This window comes from Protopterus annectens, chromosome 11.part0, assembly GCF_019279795.1.
Source record: "Protopterus annectens isolate FY-2018-M chromosome 11.part0, PAN1.0, whole genome shotgun sequence".
Lineage (NCBI taxonomy): Eukaryota > Metazoa > Chordata > Ceratodontiformes > Protopteridae > Protopterus > Protopterus annectens.
The window spans coordinates 43,008,078-43,032,322 of record NC_056745.1 but is presented as its reverse complement, the minus strand read 5'-3'; positions in this window follow the sequence as shown (position 1 = coordinate 43,032,322).

Here is a 24,245-nt window from a genome sequence, read left to right as displayed (position 1 = left end):
ACTGTCCATGCTTCTTTACTATACAGTAGTACCAGCCCTCACTGCCCATGCTTCTTTACTATGTAGTAGTACAAGCCCTCAATGGCCATACTTCTTTACTATACAGTAGTACAGGCCCTCACTGCCCATGCTTCGTTACGATACAGTAGTACAAGCCCTCAGTGACCATGCTTCTTTACTATACAGTATTACTGGCCCTCACTGCCAATGCTTCTTTACTATACAATAGTACCGGCCCTCACTGCCCATGCTTCTTTACTATGCAGTAGTAATGGCCCTCACTGCCCATGCTTCTTTACTATACAGTAGTACCGGCCCTCACTGCCCATGCTTCTTTACTATACAGTAGTACAGGCCCTCACTGTCCGTGCTTCTTTACTATACAGTAGTACTGACCCTCACTCCCCATGCTTCTTTACTATACAGTACTACTGGCCCTCACTGCCCATGCTTCTTTACTATGTAGTAGTACAGGCTCTCACTGCCCATGCTTCTTTACTATACAGTAGTACAGGCCCTCACTGCCCATGCTTCTTTACTATACAGTAGTACTGACCCTCACTGTCCATGCTTCTTTATACAGTAGTAAAGGCCCTCATTCTCCAAGATTCTTTACTATACAGTAGTACAGACCCTCACTGCACATGCTTTTTACTATACAGTAGTACTGGCCCTCACTGCCAATGCTTCTTTACTATACAATAGTACCGGCCCTCACTGCCAATGCTTCTTTACTCTGCAGAAGTACAAGGCCTCACTGCCCATGCTTCTTTACTATACAGTAGTACTGGCCCACACTGTCCATGCTTTTTTACTATACAGTAGTACTGGCCCTCACTGCCCATGCTTACTGTACAGTAGTACAGACCCTCACTGCCTATGCTTCTTTACTGTACAGTAGTACAGACCCTCACTGCCCATGCTTCTTTGCTGTACAGTAGCACAGGCCCTCACTGCCCATGCTTTTTACTATACAGTAGTACAGACCCTCACTGCCCATGCTTCTTTACTATACAGTAGTACAGACCCTCACTGCCCATGCTTCTTTACTATACAGTAGTATAGACCCTCACTGCCCCTGCTTCTTTACTATACAGTAGTACAGACCCTGCTTCTTTACTATACAGTAGTACAGACCCTCACTGCCCCTGCTTCTTTACTATACAGTAGTACTAGCCCTCACTGCCCATGCTTCTTTACTACTGGCCCTCACTGCCCATGCTTCTTTACTATATGGTAGTACTGGCCCTCACTGCCCATGCTTCTTTACTATACAGTAGTACAGACCCTCACTGCCCATGCTTCTTTACTATAGGGTAGTACTGGCCCTCACTCCCCATGCTTCTTTACTATACAGTAGTACTGGCCCTCACTGCCCATGCTTCTTTACTATACAGTAGTACTGGCCCTCACTGCCCCTGTTTCTTTACTATACAGTAGTACCGGCCCTCACTGCCCATGCTTCTTTGCTATAGAGTAGTACAGGCCATCACTGTCCATGCTTCTTTACTATACAGTAGTAAAGGCCCTCACTGCCCTTGCTTCTTTACTGTACAGTAGTACTGGCCCTCACTGCCCATGCTTCTTTACTATACAGTAGTACAGACCCTCACTGTCCATGCTTATTTACTATACAGTAGTACAGGCCCTCACTGTCCATGCTTCTTTACTATACAGTAGTACAGGCCCTCACTGCCCATGCTTCTTTACTATGTAGTAGTAGTACAAGCCCTCAATGGCCATACTTCTTTATATACAGTAGTACAGACCCTCACTGGCCATGCTTCTTTACTATGTAGTAGTACAGGCCCTCAATGGCCATACTTCTTTACTATACAGCAGTACAGGCCCTCACTGCCCACGCTTCTTTACTATGTAGTAGTACAAGCCCTCACCGCCCATGCTTCTTTACTGTACAGTAGTACAGGCCCTCACTGTCCATGCTACTTTACTATACAGTAGTACCAGCCCTCACTTCCCATGCTTCTTTACTATGTAGTAGTACAAGCCCTCAATGGCCATACTTCTTTACTATACAGTAGTACAGGCCCTCACTGTCCGTGCTTCTTTACTATAAGGAGTACTGACCCTCACTCCCCATGCTTCTTTACTATACAGTACTACCGGCCCTCACTGCCCATGCTTCTTTACTATACAGTAGTACTGGCCGTCACTGCCCATGCTTCTTTACTATGTAGTAGTACAGGCCCTCACTGCCCCTGCTTCTTTACTATACAGTAGTACCGGCCCTCACTGCCCATGCTTCTTTGCTATAGAGTAGTACAGGCCATCACTGTCCATGCTTCTTTACTATACAGTAGTACAGGCCCTCACTGCCCATGCTTCTTTACTGTACAGTAGCACTGGCCCTCACTGCCCATGCTTCTTTATTCTGTAGTAGTACTGGCCCTCACTGCCCATGCTTCTTTACTATACAGTAGTACTGGCCCTCACTGCCCATGCTTCTTTACTATACAGTAGTACCGGCCCTCACTGCCCCTGCTTCTTTACTATACAGTAGTACCGGCCCTCACTGCCCCTGCTTCTTTACTATACAGTAGTACCGGCCCTCACTGCCCCTGCTTCTTTACTATACAGTAGTACCGGCCCTCACTGCCCATGCTTCTTTGCTATAGAGTAGTACAGACCATCAGTGTCCATGCTTCTTTACTATACAGTAGCACAGGCCCTCACTGCCCATGCTTTTTTACTGTACAGTAGTACTGGCCCTCACTGCCCATGCTTCTTTACTATATAGTAGTACTGGCCCTCACTGCCCATGCTCCTTTACTATACAGTAGTACCAGTCCTCACTGCCCATGCTTCTTTACTATACAGTAGTACAGACCCTCACTGGCCATGCTTCTTTACTATACAGTAGTACAGGCCCTCACTGTCCATGCTTCTTTACTATACAGTAGTACAGGCCCTCACTGTCCATGCTTCTTTACTATACAGTAGTACAGGCCCTCAGTGCCCATGCTTCTTTACTATGTAGTAGTACAAGCCCTCAATGGCCATACTTCTTTACTATACAGTAGTACAGACCCTCACTGGCCATGCTTCTTTACTATGTAGTAGTACAGGCCCTCACTGTCCGTGCTTCTTTATTATACAGTACTACTGGCCGTCACTGCCCATGCTTCTTTTCTATACAGTAGTACTGGCCGTCACTGCCCATGCTTCTTTACTATACAGTAGTACTGGCCGTCACTGCCCATGCTTCTTTACTATGTAGTAGTACAGGCCCTCACTGCCCATGCTTCTTTACTATACAGTAGTACAGGCCCTCACTGCCCATGCTTCTTTAGTATACAGTAGTACTGGCCCTCACTGCCCATGCTTTTTTACTATACAGTAGTAAAGGCCCTCACTGCCCATGCTTCTTTACTATACAGTAGTACAGGCCCTCACTGCCCATGCTTCATTACGATACAGTAGTACATGCCCTCACTGACCATGCTTCTTTACTATACAGTATTACTGGCCCTCACTGCCAATGCTTCTTTACTATACAGTAGTACTGGCCCTCACTGCCAATGCTTCTTTACTATACAGTAGTACTGGCCATCACTACCCATGCTTCATTGCTATACAGTAGTACTGGCCCTCACTGTCCATGCTTCTTTACTATACAATAGTACCGTCCCTCACTGCCCATGCTTCTTTACTATACAGTAGTACTGGCCCTCACTGCCCATGCTTCTTTACCATACAGTAGTACTGGCCCTCACTGCCCATGCTTCTTTACTATACAGTAGTACTGGCCCTCACTGCCCATGCTTCTTTACTATACAGTAGTACTGGCCCTCAATGTCCATGCTTCTTTACTATACAGTAGTACAGACCCTCACTGCACATGCTTTTTACTATACAGCAGTACTGGCCCTCACTGCCCATGCTTCTTTACTATACAGTAGTACTGACCCTCACTGTCCATGCTTCTTTACTATACAGTAGTAAAGGCCCTCATTGTCCAAGCTTCTTTACTATACAGTAGTACAGACCCTCACTGCACATGCTTTTTACTATACAGTAGTACTGGCCCTCACTGCCCATGCTTGTTTATTATACAGTAGTACAGGCCCTCACTGGCCATGCTTCTTTACTCTGTAGAAGTACAAGGCCTCACTGCCCAAGCTTCTTTACTATACAGTAGTACTGGCCCTCACTGCCCATGCTTCTTTACTATACAGTAGTACTGGCCCTCACTGCCCAAGCTTCTTTACTATACAGTAGTACTGGCCCTCACTGCCCATGCTTCTTTACTATACAGTTGTACAGACCCTTACTGCACATGCTTTTTACTATGCAGTAGTACTAGCCCTCACTGCCCATGCTTCTTTACTATACAGTAGTACTGACCCTCACTGTCCATGCTTCTTTACTATACAGTAGTAAAGGCCCTCACTGTCCAAGCTTCTTTACTATACAGTAGTACAGACCCTCACTGCACATGCTTTTTACTATACAGTAGTACTGGCCCTCACTGCCCATGCTTGTTTACTATACAGTAGTACAGGCTCTCACTGGCCATGCTTCTTTACTCTGTAGAAGTACAAGGCCTCACTGCCCATGCTTCTTTACTATACAGTAGTACTGGCCCTCACTGTCCATGCTGTTTTACTCTACAGTAGTACTGGCCCTCACTGCCCATGCTTCTTTACTGTACAGTAGTACAGACCCTCACTGTCCATGCTTCTTTACTGTACAGTAGTACAAGCCCTCACTGCCCATGCTTCTTTGCTATACAGTAGTGCTGGCCCTCACTGCCCATGCTTCTTTACAATACAGTAGTACTGGCCCTCACTGCCCATGCTTCTTTACTAAACGGTAGTACTGGCCCTCGCTGCCCATGCTTCTTTACTAAACGGTAGTACTGGCCCTCGCTGCCCATGCTTCTTTACTATACAGTAGTACAGACCCTCACTGCCCATGCTTCTTTACTATAGGGTAGTACTGGCCCTAACTCCCCATGCTGCTTTACTATACAGTAGTACTGACCCGCACTGCCCATCCGTCTTTATTATACAGTAGTACTGGCCCTCACTGCCCATGCTTCTTTATTATACAGTAGTACTGGCCCTCACTGCCCATGCTTCTTTACTATACAGTAGTACTGGCCCTCACTGCCCCTGCTTCTTTACGATACAGTAGTACTGGCCCTCACTGTCCGTGCTTTTTTACTATACAGTAGTACTGACCCTCACTCCCCATGCTTCTTTACTATACAGTACTACCGGCCCTCACTGCCCATGCTTCTTTACTATGTAGTAGTACAGGCTCTCACTGCCCATGCTTCTTTACTATACAGTAGTACAGGCCCTCACTGCCCATGCTTCTTTACTATACAGTAGTACTGACCCTCACTGTCCATGCTTCTTTATACAGTAGTAAAGGCCCTCATTCTCCAAGATTCTTTACTATACAGTAGTACAGACCCTCACTGCACATGCTTTTTACTATACAGTAGTACTGGCCCTCACTGCCCATGCATGTTTACTATACAGTAGTACAGGCCCTCACTGGCCATGCTTCTTTACTCTGTAGAAGTACAAGGCCTCACTGCCCATGCTTCTTTACTATACAGTAGTACTGGCCCTCACTGTCCATGCTTTTTTACTATACAGTAGTACTGGCCCTCACTGCCCATGCTTACTGTACAGTAGTACAGACCCTCACTGCCTATGCTTCTTTACTGTACAGTAGTACAGGCCCTCACTGCCCATGCTTCTTTGCTGTACAGTAGTACAGGCCCTCACTGCCCATGCTTTTTACTATACAGTAGTACAGACCCTCACTGCCCATGCTTCTTTACTATACAGTAGTACAGACCCTCACTGCCCATGCTTCTTTACTATACACTAGTACAGACCCTCACTGCCCCTGCTTCTTTACTATACAGTAGTACAGACCCTCACTGCCCCTGCTTCTTTACTATACAGTAGTACAGACCCTCACTGCCCCTGCTTCTTTACTATACAGTAGTACAGACCCTCACTGCCCCTGCTTCTTTACTATACAGTAGTACTAGCCCTCACTGCCCATGCTTCTTTACTACTGGCCCTCACTGCCCATGCTTCTTTACTATACGGTAGTACTGGCCCTCACTGCCCATGCTTCTTTACTATATAGTAGTACAGACCCTCACTGCCCATGCTTCATTACTATAGGGTAGTACTGGCCCTCACTCCCCATGCTTCTTTACTATACAGTAGTACTGGCCCTCACTGCCCATGCTTCTTTACTATACAGTAGTACCGGCCCTCACTGCCCCTGCTTCTTTACTATACAGTAGTACCAGCCCTCACTGCCCATGCTTCTTTGCTATAGAGTAGTACAGGCCATCACTGTCCATGCTTCTTTACTATACAGTAGTAAAGGCCCTCACTGCCCTTGCTTCTTTACTGTACAGTAGTACTGGCCCTCACTGCCCATGCTTCTTTACTATACAGTAGTACAGACCCTCACTGTCCATGCTTCTTAACTATACAGTAGTACAGGCCCTCACTGCCCATGCTTCTTTACTATGTAGTAGTACAAGCCCTCAATGGCCATACTTCTTTACTATACAGTAGTACAGACCCTCACTGGCCATGCTTCTTTACTATGTAGTAGTACAGGCCCTCAATGGCCATACTTCTTTACTATACAGCAGTACAGGCCCTCACTGCCCACGCTTCTTTACTATGTAGTAGTACAGGCCCTCACCGCCCATGCTTCTTTACTATACAGTAGTACAGGCCCTCACTGTCCATGCTTCTTGACTATGCAGTAGTACCTGCCCTCACTGCCCATGCTTCTTTACTATGTAGTAGTACAAGCCCTCAATGGCCATACTTATTTACTATACAGTAGTACAGGCCCTCACTGTCCGTGCTTCTTTACTATACAGTAGTACTGACCCTCACTCCCCATGCTTCTTTATTATACAGTACTACTGGCCGTCACTGCCCATGCTTCTTTTCTATACAGTAGTACTGGCCGTCACTGCCCATGCTTCTTTACTATGTAGTAGTACAGGCCCTCACTGCCCCTGCTTCTTTACTATACAGTAGTACAGGCCCTCACTGCCCATGCTTCTTTACTGTACAGTCGTACTGGCCCTCACTGCCCATGCTTCTTTATTCTGTAGTAGTACTGGCCCTCACTGCCCATGCTTCTTTACTATACAGTAGTACTGGCCCTCACTGCCCATGCTTCTTTACTATACAGTAGTACTGGCCCTCACTGCCCCTGCTTCTTTACTATACAGTAGTACCAGCCCTCACTGCCCCTGCTTCTTTACTATACAGTAGTACCTGCCCTCACTGCCCATGCTTCTTTGCTATAGAGTAGTACAGACCATCAGTGTCCATGCTTCTTTACTATATAGTAGTACAGGCCCTCACTGCCCATGCTTCTTTACTGTACAGTAGTACTGGCCCTCACTGCCCATGCTTCTTTACTATACAGTAGAACTGGCCCTCACTGCCCATGCTTCTTTACTATACAGTAGTACCAGCCCTCACTGCCCATGCTTCTTTACTATACAGTAGTACAGACCCTCACTGGCCATGCTTCTTTACTATACAGTAGTACAGGCCCTCACTGTCCATGCTTCTTTACTATACAGTAGTACAGGCCCTCACTGTCCATGCTTCTTTACTATACAGTAGTACAGGCCCTCAGTGCCCATGCTTCTTTACTATGTAGTAGTACAAGCCCTCAATGGCCATACTTCTTTACTATACAGTAGTACAGACCCTCACTGGCCATGCTTCTTTACTATGTAGTAGTACAGGCCCTCAATGGCCATACTTCTTTACTATACAGCAGTACAGGCCCTCACTGTCCATGCTTCTTTACTATACAGTAGTACCAGCCCTCACTGCCCATGCTTCTTTACTATGTAGTAGTACAAGCCCTCAATGGCCATACTTATTTACTATACAGTAGTACAGGCCCTCACTGTCCTTGCTTCTTTACTATACAGTACTACTGGCCGTCACTGCCCATGCTTCTTTACTATACAGTACTACTGGCCGTCACTGCCCATGCTTCTTTACTATACGGTAGTACTGGCCGTCACTGCCCATGCTTCTTTACTATGTAGTAGTACAGGCCCTCACTGCCCATGCTTATTTACTATACAGTAGTACAGGCCCTCACTGCCCATGTTTCTTTAGTATACAGTAGTACTGGCCCTCACTGCCCATGCTTTTTTACTATACAGTAGTAAAGGCCCTCACTGCCCATGCTTCTTTACTATACAGTAGTACAGACCCTCACTGCCCATGCTTCATTACGATACAGTAGTACATGCCCTCACTGACCATGCTTCTTTACTATACAGTATTACTGGCCCTCACTGCCAATGCTTCTTTACTATACAGTATTACTGGCCCTCACTGCCAATGCTTCTTTACTATACAGTAGTACTGGCCCTCACTGCCAATGCTTCTTTACTATACAGTAGTACTGGCCATCACTACCCATGCTTCATTGCTATACAGTAGTACTGGCCCTCACTGTCCATGCTTCTTTACTATACAATAGTACCGGCCCTCACTGCCCATGCTTCTTTACTATACAGTAGTACTGGCCCTCACTGCCCATGCTTCTTTACCATACAGTAGTACAGGCCATCACTGCCCATGTTTCTTTACTATACAGTAGTACTGGCCTTCACTGCCCATGCTTCTGTACTGTACAGTAGTACTGGCCCTCAATGTCCATGCTTCTTTACTATACAGTAGTACAGACCCTCACTGCACATGCTTTTTACTATACAGCAGTACTGGCCCTCACTGCCCATGCTTCTTTACTATACAGTAGTACTGACCCTCACTGTCCATGCTTCTTTACTATACAGTAGTAAAGGCCCTCATTGTCCAAGCTTCTTTACTATACAGTAGTACAGACCCTCACTGCACATGCTTTTTATTATACAGTAGTACTGGCCCTCACTGCCCATGCTTGTTTACTATACAGTAGTACAGGCCCTCACTGGCCATGCTTCTTTACTCTGTAGAAGTACAAGGCCTCACTGCCCATGCTTCTTTACTATACAGTAGTACTGGCCCTCACTGTCCATGCTTTTTTACTATACAGTAGTACTGGCCCTCACTGCCCAAGCTTCTTTACTATACAGTAGTACTCACCCTCACTGCCCATTCTTCTTTACTATACAGTTGTACAGACCCTCACTGCACATGCTTTTTACTATACAGTAGTACTGGCCCTCACTGCCCATGCTTCTTTACTATACAGTAGTACTGACCCTCACTGTCCATGCTTCTTTACTATACAGTAGTAAAGGCCCTCACTGTCCAAGCTTCTTTACTATACAGTAGTACAGACCCTCACTGCACATGCTTTTTACTATACAGTAGTACTGGCCCTCACTGCCCATGCTTGTTTACTATACAGTAGTACAGGCCCTCACTGGCCATGCTTCTTTACTCTGTAGAAGTACAAGGCCTCACTGCCCATGCTTCTTTACTATACAGTAGTACTGGCCCTCACTGTCCATGCTTTTTTACTCTACAGTAGTACTGGCCCTCACTGCCCATGCTTCTTTACTGTACAGTAGTACAGACCCTCACTGTCCATGCTTCTTTACTGTACAGTAGTACAAGCCCTCACTGCCCATGCTTCTTTGCTATACAGTAGTACTGGACCTCACTGCCCATGCTTCTTTACAATACAGTAGTACTGGCCCTCACTGCCCATGCTTCTTTACTAAACGGTAGTACTGGCCCTCGCTGCCCATGCTTCTTTACTAAACGGTAGTACTGGCCCTCGCTGCCCATGCTTCTTTACTATACAGTAGTACAGACCCTCACTGCCCATGCTTCTTTACTATAGGGTAGTACTGGCCCTAACTCCCCATGCTTCTTTACTATACAGTAGTACTGACCCGCACTGCCCATGCTTCTTTATTATACAGTAGTACTGGCCCTCACTGCCCATGCTTCTTTATTATACAGTAGTACTGGCCCTCACTGCCCATGCTTCTTTACTATACAGTAGTACTGGCCCTCACTGCCCCTGCTTCTTTACGATACAGTAGTACTGGCCCTCACTGCCCCTGCTTCTTTACTATACAGTAGTACTGGCCCTCACTGCCCATGCTTCTTTACTATACAGTAGTACTGGCCCTCACTGCCCATGCTTCTTTACTATACAGTAGTACCAGCCCTCACTGCCCATGCTTCTTTACTATACAGTAGTACAGACCCTCACTGGCCATGCTTCTTTACTATACAGTAGTACAGGCCCTCACTGTCCATGCTTCTTTACTATACAGTAGTACATGCCCTCACTGCCCATGCTTCTTTACTATGTAGTAGTACACGCCCTCAATGGCCATACTTATTTACTATACAGTAGTACAGACCGTCACTGACCACGCTTATTTACTATGTAGTAGTACAGGCCCTCAATAGCCATACTTCTTTACTATACAGCAGTACAGGCCCTCACTGCCCACGCTTCTTTACTATGTAGTGGTAACGGCCCTCACCGCCCACGCTTCTTTACTATACAGTAGTACAGGCCCTCACTGTCCATGCTTCTTTACTATACAGTAGTACCAGCCCTCACTGCCCATGCTTCTTTACTATGTAGTAGTACAAGCCCTCAATGGCCATACTTCTTTACTATACAGTAGTACAGGCCCTCACTGCCCATGCTTCATTACAATACAGTAGTACAAGCCCTCACTGACCATGCTTCTTTACTATACAGTATTACTGGCCCTCACTACCAATGCTTCTTTACTATACAGTAGTACTGGCCATCACTACCCATGCTTCATTGCTATACAGTAGTACTGGCCCTCACTGTCCATGCTTCTTTACTATACAATAGTACCGGCTCTCATTGCCCATGCTTCTTTACTATGCAGTAGTACTGGCCCTCACTGCCCATGCTTCTTTACTATACAGTAGTACCGGCCCTCACTGCCCATGCTTCTTTACTATACAGTAGTACAGGCCCTCACTGTCCGTGCTTCTTTACTATACAGTAGTACTGACCTTCACTCCCCATGCTTCCTTACTATACAGTACTACCGGCCCTCACTGCCCATGCTTCTTTACTATGTAGTAGTACAGGCTCTCACTGCCCATGCTTCTTTACTATACAGTAGTACTGGCCCTCACTGCCCATGCTTCTTTACCATACAGTAGTACGGACCATCACTGCCCATGCTTCTTTACTATACAGTAGTACAGGCCCTCACTGCCCATGCTTCATTACTATACAGTAGTACCGGCCCTCACTGCCTATGCTATTTTACTATACAGTAGTACTGGCCCTCACTGCCCATGCTTCTTTACCATACAGTAGTACAGGCCATCACTGCCCATGCTTCTTTACTATACAGTAGTACAGGCCCTCACTGCCCATGCTTCACTACTATACAGTAGTACAGGCCCTCACTGTCCACTTCTTTACTATACAGTAGGACAGGCCCTCACCACCCATGCTTTTTTACTATACAGTAGTACTGGCCCTCACTGCCCATGCTTCTTTACTATACAGTAGTACAGGCCCTCACTGCCCATGCTTCTTTACTATACAGTACTACTGGCCCTCACTGCCTATGCTTTTTTACTATACAGTAGTACTGGCCCTCACTGACCATGCTTCTTTACTATACAGTAGTACTGGCCCTCACTGCCCATCCTTCTTTACTATACAGTAGTACCAGCCCTCACTGCCCATCCTTCTTTACTATAAAGTAGTACTGGCCCTAACTGCCCATGCTTCTTTACCATACAGTAGTACAGGCCATCACTGCCCATGCTTCTTTACTATACAGTAGTACAGGCCCTCACTGCCCATGCTTCATTACTATACAGTAGTACCGGCCCTCACTGCCCATGCTTCTTTACTATACAGTAGTACTGGCCCTCACTGCCCATGCTTCTTTACCATACAGTAGTACAGGCCATCACTGCCCATGCTTCTTTACTATACAGTAGTACAGGCCCTCACTGCCCATGCTTCACTACTATACAGTAGTACAGGCCCTCACTGTCCACTTCTTTACTATACAGTAGGACAGGCCCTCACTGCCCATGCTTCTTTACTATACAGTAGTACTGGCCCTCACTGCCCATGCTTCTTTACTATACAGTAGTACAGGCCCTCACTGCCCATGCTTCTTTACTATACAGTAGTACTGACCCTCACTGCCCATACTTTTTTACTATACAGTAGTACAGGCCCTCACTGTCCATGCTTCTTTACTATACAGTAGTACAGGCCCTCACTGCCCATGCTTCTTTACTATACAGTAGTAAAGGCCCTCACTGCCCATGCTTCTTTACTATACAGTAGTACTGGCCCTCACTGCCCATGCTTCTTTACTATAAAGTAGTACTGGCCCTCACTGTCCATGCTTCTTTACTTTATAGTAGTACTGGCCCTCACTGTCCATGCTTCTTTACTTTATAGTAGTACTGGCCCTCACTGCCCATGCTTCTTTACTATACAGTAGTACTGGCCCTCACTGCCCATGCTTCTTTATTATACAATAGTACCGGCCCTCACTGCCCATGCTTCTTTACTATACAGTAGTACAGGACCTCACTGCCCATGCTTCTTTACTATATGGTAGTACTGGCCATCACTGCCCATGCTTCTTTACTATACAGTAGTACCGGCCCTCACTGCCCACTTCTTTACTATACAGTAGTACCGACCCTCACTGCCCATGCTTCTTTACTATACAGTAGTACTGGCCCTCAGTGCCCATGCTTCTTTACTATACAGTAGTACCGGCCCTCACTGCCCTTGCTTCTTTACTATACAGTAGTACTGGCCCTCACTGCCCATGCTTCTTTACTATGCAGTAGTACTGGCCCTCACTGCCCATTCTTCTTTACTATACAGTAGTACAGGCCCTCACTGTCCATGCTTCTTAACTATACAGTAGTACAGGCCCTCAATGCCCATGCTTCTTTACTATGTAGTAGTACAAGCCCTCAATGGCCATACTTCTTTATATACAGTAGTACAGACCCTCACTGGCCATGCTTCTTTACTATGTAGTAGTACAGGCCCTCAATGGCCATACTTCTTTACTATACAGCAGTACAGGCCCTCACTGCCCACGCTTCTTTACTATGTAGTAGTACAGGCCCTCACTGCCCATGCTTCTTTACTATACAGTAGTACTGGCCCTCACTGTCCATGCTTTTTTACTCTACAGTAGTACTGGCCCTCACTGCCCATGCTTCTTTACTGTACAGTAGTACAGACCCTCACTGTCCATGCTTCTTTACTGTACAGTAGTACAAGCCCTCACTGCCCATGCTTCTTTACTATACAGTAGTACCGGCCCTCACTGCCCACTTCTTTACTATACAGTAGTACCGACCCTCACTGCCCATGCTTCTTTACTATACAGTAGTACTGGCCCTCACTGCCCATGCTTCTTTACTATACAGTAGTACCGGCCCTCACTGCCCATGCTTCTTTACTATACAGTAGTACTGGCCCTCACTGCCCATGCTTCTTTACTATACAGTAGTACTGGCCCTCACTGCCCATTCTTCTTTACTATATAGTAGTACAGGCCCGCACTGCCCATGCTTCTTTACTATACAGTAGTACTGGCCCTCACTGCCCATCCTTTTTTACTATACAGTAGTACAAGCCCTCACTGACCATGCTTTTTTACTATACAGTATTACTGGCCTTCACTGCCCATGCTTCTTTACTATACAGTAGTACCGGCCCTCACTGTCCATGCTTCTTTACTATACAGTAGTACAGGCCCTCACTGCCCATGCTTCTTTACTAAAAAGTAGTAAAGGCCCTCACTGCCCATGCTTCTTTACTATACAGTAGTACTGGCCCTCACTGCCCCTGCTTCTTTACGATACAGTAGTACTGGCCCTCACTGCCCATGCTTCTTTACTATACTGTAGTACTGGCCCTCACTGCCCATGCTTCTTTACTATACAGTAGTACTGGCCCTCACTGCCCATGCTTCTTTACTATACAGTAGTACCAGCCCTCACTGCCCATGCTTCTTTACTATACAGTAGTACAGACCCTCACTGGCCATGCTTCTTTACTATACAGTAGTACAGGCCCTCACTGTCCATGCTTCTTGACTATACAGTAGTACATGCCCTCACTGCCCATGCTTCTTTACTATGTAGTAGTACACGCCCTCAATGGCCATACTTCTTTACTATACAGTAGTACAGACCCTCACTGACCACGCTTCTTTACTATGTAGTAGTACAGGCCCTCAATGGCCATACTTCTTTACTATACAGCAGTACAGGCCCTCACTGCCCACGCTTCTTTACTATGTAGTGGTACAGGCCCTCACCGCCCACGCTTCTTTACTATACAGTAGTACAGGCCCTCACTGTCCATGCTTCTTTACTATACAGTAGTACCAGCCCTCACTGCCCATGCTTCTTTACTATGTAGTAGTACAAGCCCTCAATGGCCATACTTCTTTACTATACAGTAGTACAGGCCCTCACTGCCCATGCTTCGTTACGATACAGTAGTACAAGCCCTCACTGACCATGCTTCTTTACTATACAGTATTACTGGCCCTCACTGCCAATGCTTCTTTACTATACAGTAGTACTGGCCATCACTACCCATGCTTCATTGCTATACAGTAGTACTGGCCCTCACTGTCCATGCTTCTTTACTATACAACAGTACTGGCCCTCATTGCCCATGCTTCTTTACTATGCAGTAGTACTGGCCCTCACTGCCCATGCTTCTTTACTATACAGTAGTACCGGCCCTCACTGCCCATGCTTCTTTACTATACAGTAGTACAGGCCCTCACTGTCCGTGCTTCTTTACTATACAGTAGTACTGACCCTCACTCCCCATGCTTCCTTACTATACAGTACTACCGGCCCTCACTGCCCATGCTTCTTTACTATGTAGTAGTACAGGCTCTCACTGCCCATGCTTCTTTACTATACAGTAGTACTGGCCCTCACTGCCCATGCTTCTTTACCACACAGTAGTACAGGCCATCACTGCCCATGCTTCTTTACTATACAGTAGTACAGGCCCTCACTGCCCATGCTTCATTACTATACAGTAGTACCGGCCCTCACTGCCCATGCTTCTTTACTATACAGTAGTACTGGCCCTCACTGCCCATGCTTCTTTACCATACAGTAGTACAGGCCATCACTGCCCATGCTTCTTTACTATACAGTAGTACAGGCCCTCACTGCCCATGCTTCACTACTATACAGTAGTACAGGCCCTCACTGTCCACTTCTTTACTATACAGTAGGACAGGCCCTCACCGCCCATGCTTCTTTACTATACAGTAGTACTGACCCGCACTGCCCATGCTTCTTTACTATACAGTAGTACTGGCCCTCACTGCCCATGCTTCTTTATTATACAGTAGTACTGGCCCTCACTGCCTATGCTTTTTTACTATACAGTAGTACTGGCCCTCACTGACCATGCTTCTTTACTATACAGTAGTACCAGCCCTCACTGCCCATGCTTCTTTACTATACTGTAGTACCAGCCCTCACTGCCCATCCTTCTTTACTATAAAGTAGTACTGGCCCTAACTGCCCATGCTTCTTTACCATACAGTAGTACAGGCCATCACTGCCCATGCTTCTTTACTATACAGTAGTACAGGCCCTCACTGCCCATGCTTCATTACTATACAGTAGTACCGGCCCTCACTGCCCATGCTTCTTTACTATACAGTAGTACTGGCCCTCACTGCCCATGCTTCTTTACCATACAGTAGTACAGGCCATCACTGCCCATGCTTCTTTACTATACAGTAGTACAGGCCCTCACTGCCCATGCTTCACTACTATACAGTAGTACAGGCCCTCACTGTCCACTTCTTTACTATACAGTAGGACAGGCCCTCACTGCCCATGCTTCTTTACTATACAGTAGTACTGACCCTCACTGCCCATACTTTTTTACTATACAGTAGTACAGGCCCTCACTGTCCATGCTTCTTTACTATACAGTAGTACAGGCCCTCACTGCCCATGCTTCTTTACTAAAAAGTAGTAAAGGCCCTCACTGCCCATGCTTCTTTACTATACAGTAGTACTGGCCCTCACTGCCCATGCTTCTTTACTATACAGTAGTACTGGCCCTCACTGCCCATGCTTCTTTACTATACAGTAGTACTGGCCCTCACTGTCCATGCTTCTTTACTTTATAGTAGTACTGGCCCTCACTGCCCATGCTTCTTTACTATACAGTAGTACTGGCCCTCACTGCCCATGCTTCTTTATTATACAATAGTACCGGCCCTCACTGCCCATGCTTCTTTACTATACAGTAGTACAGGACCTCACTGCCCATGCTTCTTTACTATATGGTAGTACTGGCCATCACTGCCCATGCTTCTTTACTATACAGTAGTACCGGCCCTCACTGCCCACTTCTTTACTATACAGTAGTACCGACCCTCACTGCCCATGCTTCTTTACTATACAGTAGTACTGGCCCTCACTGCCCATGCTTCTTTACTATACAGTAGTACCGGCCCTCACTGCCCATGCTTCTTTACTATACAGTAGTACTGGCCCTCACTGCCCATGCTTCTTTACTATACAGTAGTACTGGCCCTCACTGCCCATTCTTCTTTACTATACAGTAGTACAGGCCCTCACTGCCCATGCTTCTTTACTATACAGTAGTACTGGCCCTCACTGCCCATCCTTTTTTACTATACAGTAGTACAAGCCCTCACTGACCATGCTTTTTTACTATACAGTATTACTGGCCTTCACTGCCCATGCTTCTTTACTATACAGTAGTACCGGCCCTCACTGCCCATGCTTCTTTACTATACAGTAGTACAGGCCCTCACTGCCCATGCTTCATTACTATACAGTAGTACAGGCCCTCACTGCCCATGCTTCTTTACTATACAGTAGTACAGGCCCTCACTGACCATGCTTCTTTACTATACAGTAGTACCGGCCCTCACTGCCCATGCTTCTTTACTATACAGTAGTACCGGCCCTCACTGCCCATGCTTCTTTACTATACAGTAGTACCGGCCCTCACTGCCCATGCTTCTTTACTATACAGTATTACAGGCCCTCACTGCCCATGCTTCTTTACTATACAGTAGTACAGGCCCTCACTGCCCATGCTTCTTTACTATACAGTAGTACCGGCCCTCACTGCCCATGCTTCTTTACTATACAGTAGTACAGGCCCTCACTGCCCATGCTTCTTTACTATAAAGTATTACAGGCCCTCACTGCCCATGCTTCTTTACTATAAAGTATTACAGGCCCTCACTGCCCATGCTTCTTTACTATATAGTAGTACAGGCCCTCACTGCCCATGCTTATTTACTATATAGTAGTACAGGCCCTCACTGCCCATGCTTTTTTACTATACAGTAGTACAGGCCCTCACTGCCCATGCTTCTTTACTATACAGTAGTACTGGCCCTCACTGCCCATGCTTCTTTACTATACAGTAGTACAGGCCCTCACTGTCCATGCTTCTTTACTATACATTAGTACAGGCCCTCACTGCCCATGCTTCTTTACTATACAGTAGTACCGGCCCTCACTGCCCATGCTTCCTTACTATACAGTTATACTGGCCCTCACTGCCCATGCTTCTTTACTATACAGTAGTACAGGCCCTCACTGCCCATTCTTCTGTACTATACAGTAGGACAGGCCTTCACTGTCCATGCTTCTTTACTATATAGTAGTACCGGCCCTCACTGCCCATGCTTCTTTACTATATGGTAGTACTGGCCCTCACTGCCCATGCTTCTTTACTATACAGTAGTACCGGCCCTCACTGCCCATGCTTCTTTACTATACAGTAGTAAAGGCCCTCACTGCCCATGCTTTTTTACTATACAGTAATACAGGCCCTTACTCCCCATGCTTCTTTACTATACAGTAGTACTGGCCCTCCCTGCCCATGCTTCTTTACTGTACAGTAGTAGTGGTTGCATCACTGCTGTGTATACCTTACTTTAGGCTTCTTTGCCATTATTCTGTTTATATACCCCTGACACTCTGTGGCACTTTGCTGCAATCCCTCTGATTCTAGTTTTGAACTTCTAACTCAGATTTCCACTCTACTCAACCACCCCTCCCATGTACTTATTAACTTGTTCAGCTATATTCCTCGCTGTCTCACTTTTCAGCTTCTTTGATTTTCCCATTTGTTGCCATGATAACTGTCTTATCTGTACTCTGTTTGATGTTATGTGCCTTCAGTTTTGCATTCCACTATCCTATAATTTGCTGAAGGTCTTGTTCAGAGTCTACTTGCAATGTTACATTGTCTGTATAAAGCAGCTTTATTAATCTGTCCCGTTTGACCTGTTTGCTAATGTAGTCCATTACTAGTAGAGCAGTGGTGGGCTCTGATAAGCCCTGATGCACACCCACTGGGAACCCCTCTGTGAGTCTGAACACTGTTCGTACTTGTGTAATTGGGTCCTTATACAATAGCTTGCTTTAATTCTGTAACTGTTTCCAGGACTGGACAAATTAGGTTTCATGGGACCTTGTCATATGCTTTCTCCCAGTCTAGGAATGCCTATTTGGACTCTCTTCCTCAACTACTTGTCTCACTGCAAACATTTGGCCAATTGTCTCCATCAACATCAATGTAAGTGCTTCGGATTCATCTGGAAGTCTTGAGTTCCCCACAGGTGATTTCAAACAATTCTAAATACAGTTGCAAAGTGTGTGGAGCAGTGCTGGACAGTTGTAACTATCTCAGTCCTGGTGTGTTTTTCCAAAAAGAAAAAGAAAAAAAAATGGCTCAGTGGAAATAGCAACATTCTGATGGGTTATTATAGTCTAACTATCATCCCGCTTAATACTATTAAATCTTGGAGACTATCATTTCCATTTTCTAATTCTTTTTGTTCTGAAAAGACTTTCTCGGGAATTCATTAGCACTCTACCACATCACGTTAAGGGCTGATGTAAAATGGTTCTATTAATGAGACAAGGTATTTTGAGATTCATAGGCATGTTAGCCACAATGAGGAGAGACCTCATTATTGGTTCATTTGTATGTCTGTGAATCACAGTTAACTATTGCAATTTACTGATCAGCTCTTTCCATGGTAGCTAACTGTGGCAGCTACATCATGTAGGCAAAGACACCCCTTCCCCCAGGCAGTGTATCTCACCAGGGATACACATTCAAACAGAAGCGCTTGCACGTGCATGCGCACACACACACAAATATATGTATACCACAGTCCCCTTACCTGCCCCTGTGTTGACCGAGTTCCCCCAATGTCTTCTTTTCTGGCCCTAGAATGTCACAGAAGGTCACAGTCCCACATCATAGTCACTGTACTCGTTTAAGTGCCACTGTGGCATGTGTGTTTAGAGTAATTCCTTGTTTGTAGCGGTTCCCCCCTCCTGATTCCCATACTGTTAGAAGTGCTGTTATGCCATGAGAGTTGTCTCCCCATTATCTGATGTTCCCTCCACCCTGATCCCTGTACAGTTATGAGTGCCATTGGAGCACACGAGTAGTCTCCTTGTGTCTAGTGTTCTCTCAATTCCCTGATACAAGTAGTGCTAGAAGTGCCATTATTCAGTCTCCCTGAAATCTGGTGTCACCCCCCGGGTTTCCTGTACTGCTAGAGGTACTATTAAGGTAAGAGAGTAGTCTCCCTGAAATGTTTTGCTCTCCCCACCCTTGATCCCTGTACTGCTGGAAGTGTCATTAAGGCACGAGAGTAGTCTCCCTGAAATCTGGTGTCACCCCCCCGATTCATGTACTCCTGGAAGTACCATTAAGGTAAGAGGGTAGTCTCCCTGAAAAGTTGTTCCCCCCCACCCTTGATGTTTGTACTGCTAGAAGTGCCATTACGGCACATGAGTAGTCTCCCTGAAATCTACTGTTCTGCCCACTCTTGATCCCTGTACTGTTAGACGTTCCATTATGGCATGAAAGTAGTCTCCCTGATCTCTAATGTTCCCACACTCCCCATCCCTCTACTGTTGGAAATGTCATTATGGCAAAGGAATGTTGTCCCTAGTGCCATTGGCGCACAAGTCCTCTGTAGTGATCCCTGGTGGCTAGTGGTCCAACATTCTTGTAGTGCAGTTATCACTGGTTGTTAGTGGTCCCCCCATCCATATAGTGCAGTTATCCTTGGTGGCTAGTAGTCCCCCCCATCCCTATAATGCAATTATTGCTCATGACTAGTGGTCCCCCCATTCTTATAGTGCAGTTATCCCTGATGGCTAATTGTCCCCCCATCCCTGTAGTGCATTTATCTGTCATGGCTAACTGTACCTCCCCCCCATCCCTGTAGTGCGTTCATCCCTGGTGGTTAATGGTTTTCCAATGTTGTATGCTTTGCTCATTAGTCTTGGGGTCCGTAGAGGTATGACAGCCATTTCAACTCACACACACACACAGAGCCCCCTTCTCGCCTTATCACACACACTCACTCTCATACAATCATCCATTCACACAGACACACACACGCACTTACCTCACCCCCTCACTAACTCGTGTACCTTTACCTTCCAGTCAGAAAACAGTCACATGTCCCTTGTGCGTGATAGGAGCAGCTGTGCTAAACAGTGGAGTGTTTTCACGAATCGCTCAGTATGTAGATGCCTTGCTAGATGTGGCACTGAGGACGAGAGCATATGGCTAATTAGCATATGCCTCTCCCCCAAGTTATCTCATTAGCATACAACACAGTAGTGAAGATAGAGCCATGCAATGCTGCACATCTTTGTTCAAGAGCACAGTGTCAGGACTGTGAATTCAAAAATCTTACCACAAGGTTGACACAATATGTAATCTTTATGTACATTTCCCTTTGCATATTTCTCAGCTTTCAAATCAACTTCATATTTATCAGTTTAAATGAAAATTGCATGATGTGTAATGGTTTATTATCTACAAAGTTTGCACAGTTTATCAAATTATGCCACCACATAGTGCCTACTCAAGTACCTATCAAGTTAAGGGCAGATTAAAAAACAGGCCTTAATGACATTATTAATATTAAATGTTTTTTAAAGAATCGTAGGGTTTATGTAAAAAGTAAGTGTACAGTTATTTAATTTTTTATACTAGTCTCTCTCAGAGCTTCAAAGATGTTGGTCTAAATTGTCAATTTTATTTGATTGAGTGTTTTTTACCTCTGCTTTATTAATTTAAGAGTATTTAAGCCGATTTGTGCATTGTTTTCACTATTTCTGATTAAGTCTTGCTGACGAAAGTGTTGAATAAAGGAGGTGTACGCTAAAATTACTTTTTGTGTCTCTAACTGTGGCTAGTGTTTTTTGTTTTCTTAATAGTTTTGTTGCCGCACATTGCACGTTTCATTGCTTATTTGTTGTTTTTTTCTGCTATCATGTCCGAGACCCAGGGGGATCCTCTAATGAGTTTGAGTGTTTATACTATTTCAGGAACTCCAGAGCAGAATTTAACATGTCCTCTTAAAAGCTCTGGGTGATATACAAAAATCCCTGCAGCTTCTCGTAAAGGAGTGTTCCAGAGGGGAGTCTGTTGGTTTTGGGTTGGATGATGAGACAGAGACTGTCGTTGAGGTGAATACGAAAGGACAAGGTACCATTTCCTTGAAGAAGAATGACATGCAGGAGGAAAGGGCTAAAAAGTCATCCACAACCTATGCTAATATTGCTGCAGTTCTCAGCAATTGTGTTGATCCTTTCACTAACACCAAAACGTTAGTAGACCCAGGGGAATTGACTTTGTATAGGGAACAGTGTGACAGGCCTAACAAACTGCTTAAAAATTTAAGAGTTTGGACATTGAAAACAAATATTTTCACAAGTGCATTGAGCTCAGGATAGTGACGAAGGGCTTAAAGTTTTTTAAATGCCCTAATGGTGTTACCGAGAAAGATATGTTTTTTTGTTAGGCTGAAAGGGTTCTTTAACTCTGCTGGTATTAACTTTCTGGGTCTACTTATGGAATGTAACCAAGACAGCATGAGGGAGCTAAAGGAAGAAATTGTTGAAGTGGAACGTTTTATTGAGACCAGGTTCCAGTTCGTGTTCAATGAAAGAACTGAACATGCACTCTTGCTTGATGACGTTGAGCAGCATGAAAAGATTTTAATTCAAAGAAAGAATAATAAACTAGATCGCAGTCTAGTAGCATATGAAATGGGTAGAGCATATGCTGCTTTTTCTAGTAATGGTAAAAAGAGTTCTTCATTTGGTAACAAGCAACGGACGTTTGGGTCAGTCCACCTTAAAGAACGAGGGTGAAAGGGTTCTGCTGTATCAGCGAAGTGACTCATTCCATGAGAAGGAGTCCGCGAAAACCAAGTGAAGTCGAATCCAACAGTGTTTATGTTGCTGATGAGATTAATGAGGCTGAAGTTCAGCAAATCAGTGGGTCATATAATTCCAATACAAATATGACTGAAAAAAAGCTGGGAGCCAAACCAAGTTTTTTTAACCCACAAAAAAGAACAGAGGCCCTCGAAATTAAAACCCATGGCCACCAGAAAGAAATGGAGATTGGTCTCCGATTCCTCAACGGACGATTAAGGTACAAATAGGTTTGAAACTGACATTATCAATCTGTTAAGTTTTGAACTTAATGAACAGCATTTGAAGCTTTTAAGACTTGGTGTTAATTTTGTTCCCACAAAGAAAGTGGACATTACTAATACAGTACTAGATTTAAAGAAATATATTCAAAAGTTAAATTTGATGTATATTTTGAAAGACATTAGAAGCACTGAATCTTTGTTCATTAAACCATCTTGTTATAACTCTTTGTTAATGCATACCTTAAAGGTTTTTGAAACTTCTTATGAAAATGATTTGAGAGAATTGTTGGGCGACAATCGTAGTAAACATGGGAGATATTATGATAAGTTAAGTGTTGAATTGAGGTAGGCTATGAAATAATTGTCTGACAATAAAGAAATTAGAGTCATGAAGAGTGACAAAGGGGCATTTTAGTGGTCATGGACCAGAGCTGCCATATTAACAAAATGGAGAATATGCTGAGTAATGAAAATGAGTATATGAGAGTAGAGGGTAGTGACATTTCTGGATGTTATAAATATATTTCTAGTTTTTTATATGATGGTTTCATGTGTGGTGATTTGAATCAGATGACATATAAATTTTGAAACATTGAGAACCCCAAAATAGGGGTTCTGTTTGGTATCCCCAAAACTCATGTTTGTCTGACCCCCCCCCCCCCATTCAGGCCTATAATCTCGACTCCTAATTACATTACTGAAGGCATATATCTGATGGTGGATGCCCTTTTGAATCCCTTGGTATTTTTTGATGGATTCATGGGATTTTTTTTTTAGATACCATCAGAATGTTTTGTGAAACTTTGATGTTTGACCCCAATCAACACACCATGTTTACCTCAGATGTTGTCTGTTTATATACTTCCATCCCACACGATATAGGCATAGAATATGTTAGAGCTTATTTAAATAAATATATGAAGATGCTTAGTACAGAAATTAATTTCTATTGCAATTTATTAGAAATTCTTTTGGACAATCATTTTTTATTTAATAATCAGTATTGCAAACAAGTCAGAGGGATAGTCATGGGGTCTCCGGTGGCTCCCTCTTTTGCAAATATTGTGATGGGATGGTGGGGAGTATCAAGTGTTGGAGATTTTTAGAAAGGAATTTCATGTTCTGTATTACAAAAGGTTTATTGATGACCTAGTTTGTATTATAGTTGGTGGGTTTGACAGGACTGAATCCTTTATGAACAAGTTGAATGAAGCATCTGTTTTTTTTTTTTAATTTGTACTTGGTGGTGATGGAACTTGCATCAATTATTTGGATGTTAATTTAAAATAGGATTACCCTGGGAAAAAGTTTGTGAGCAAGATTTATAGGAAGAAAACATTTATGAACAGTTATTTACATTTTTTTAGTCAACACCCTAAATTTATAAAAAACATACCCAAGGGGCAGTTCATTAGAGCCAGCCAGATGACCAGCGAGGATCATTTGCTGACTGATGAATTTGAATATATTAAATTATTCATCGACAGGGGTTATGATGAGGAATTACTGAGAGGGCAATTTAAATATGTGTGGGATAGGAGATGTACTTGGTATCCTCCCATTTTAAAGAAAGCATTGGTAAAGAATTTCAAAGTGAATGACATGATGGACTTAGAGCAGAGGCACTTATTCTTTGATATGCAAATAACTTTGGACGGGAGCATTATCCGTAGTGTTGTTGAAAAAAATTGGAAAAGTATTG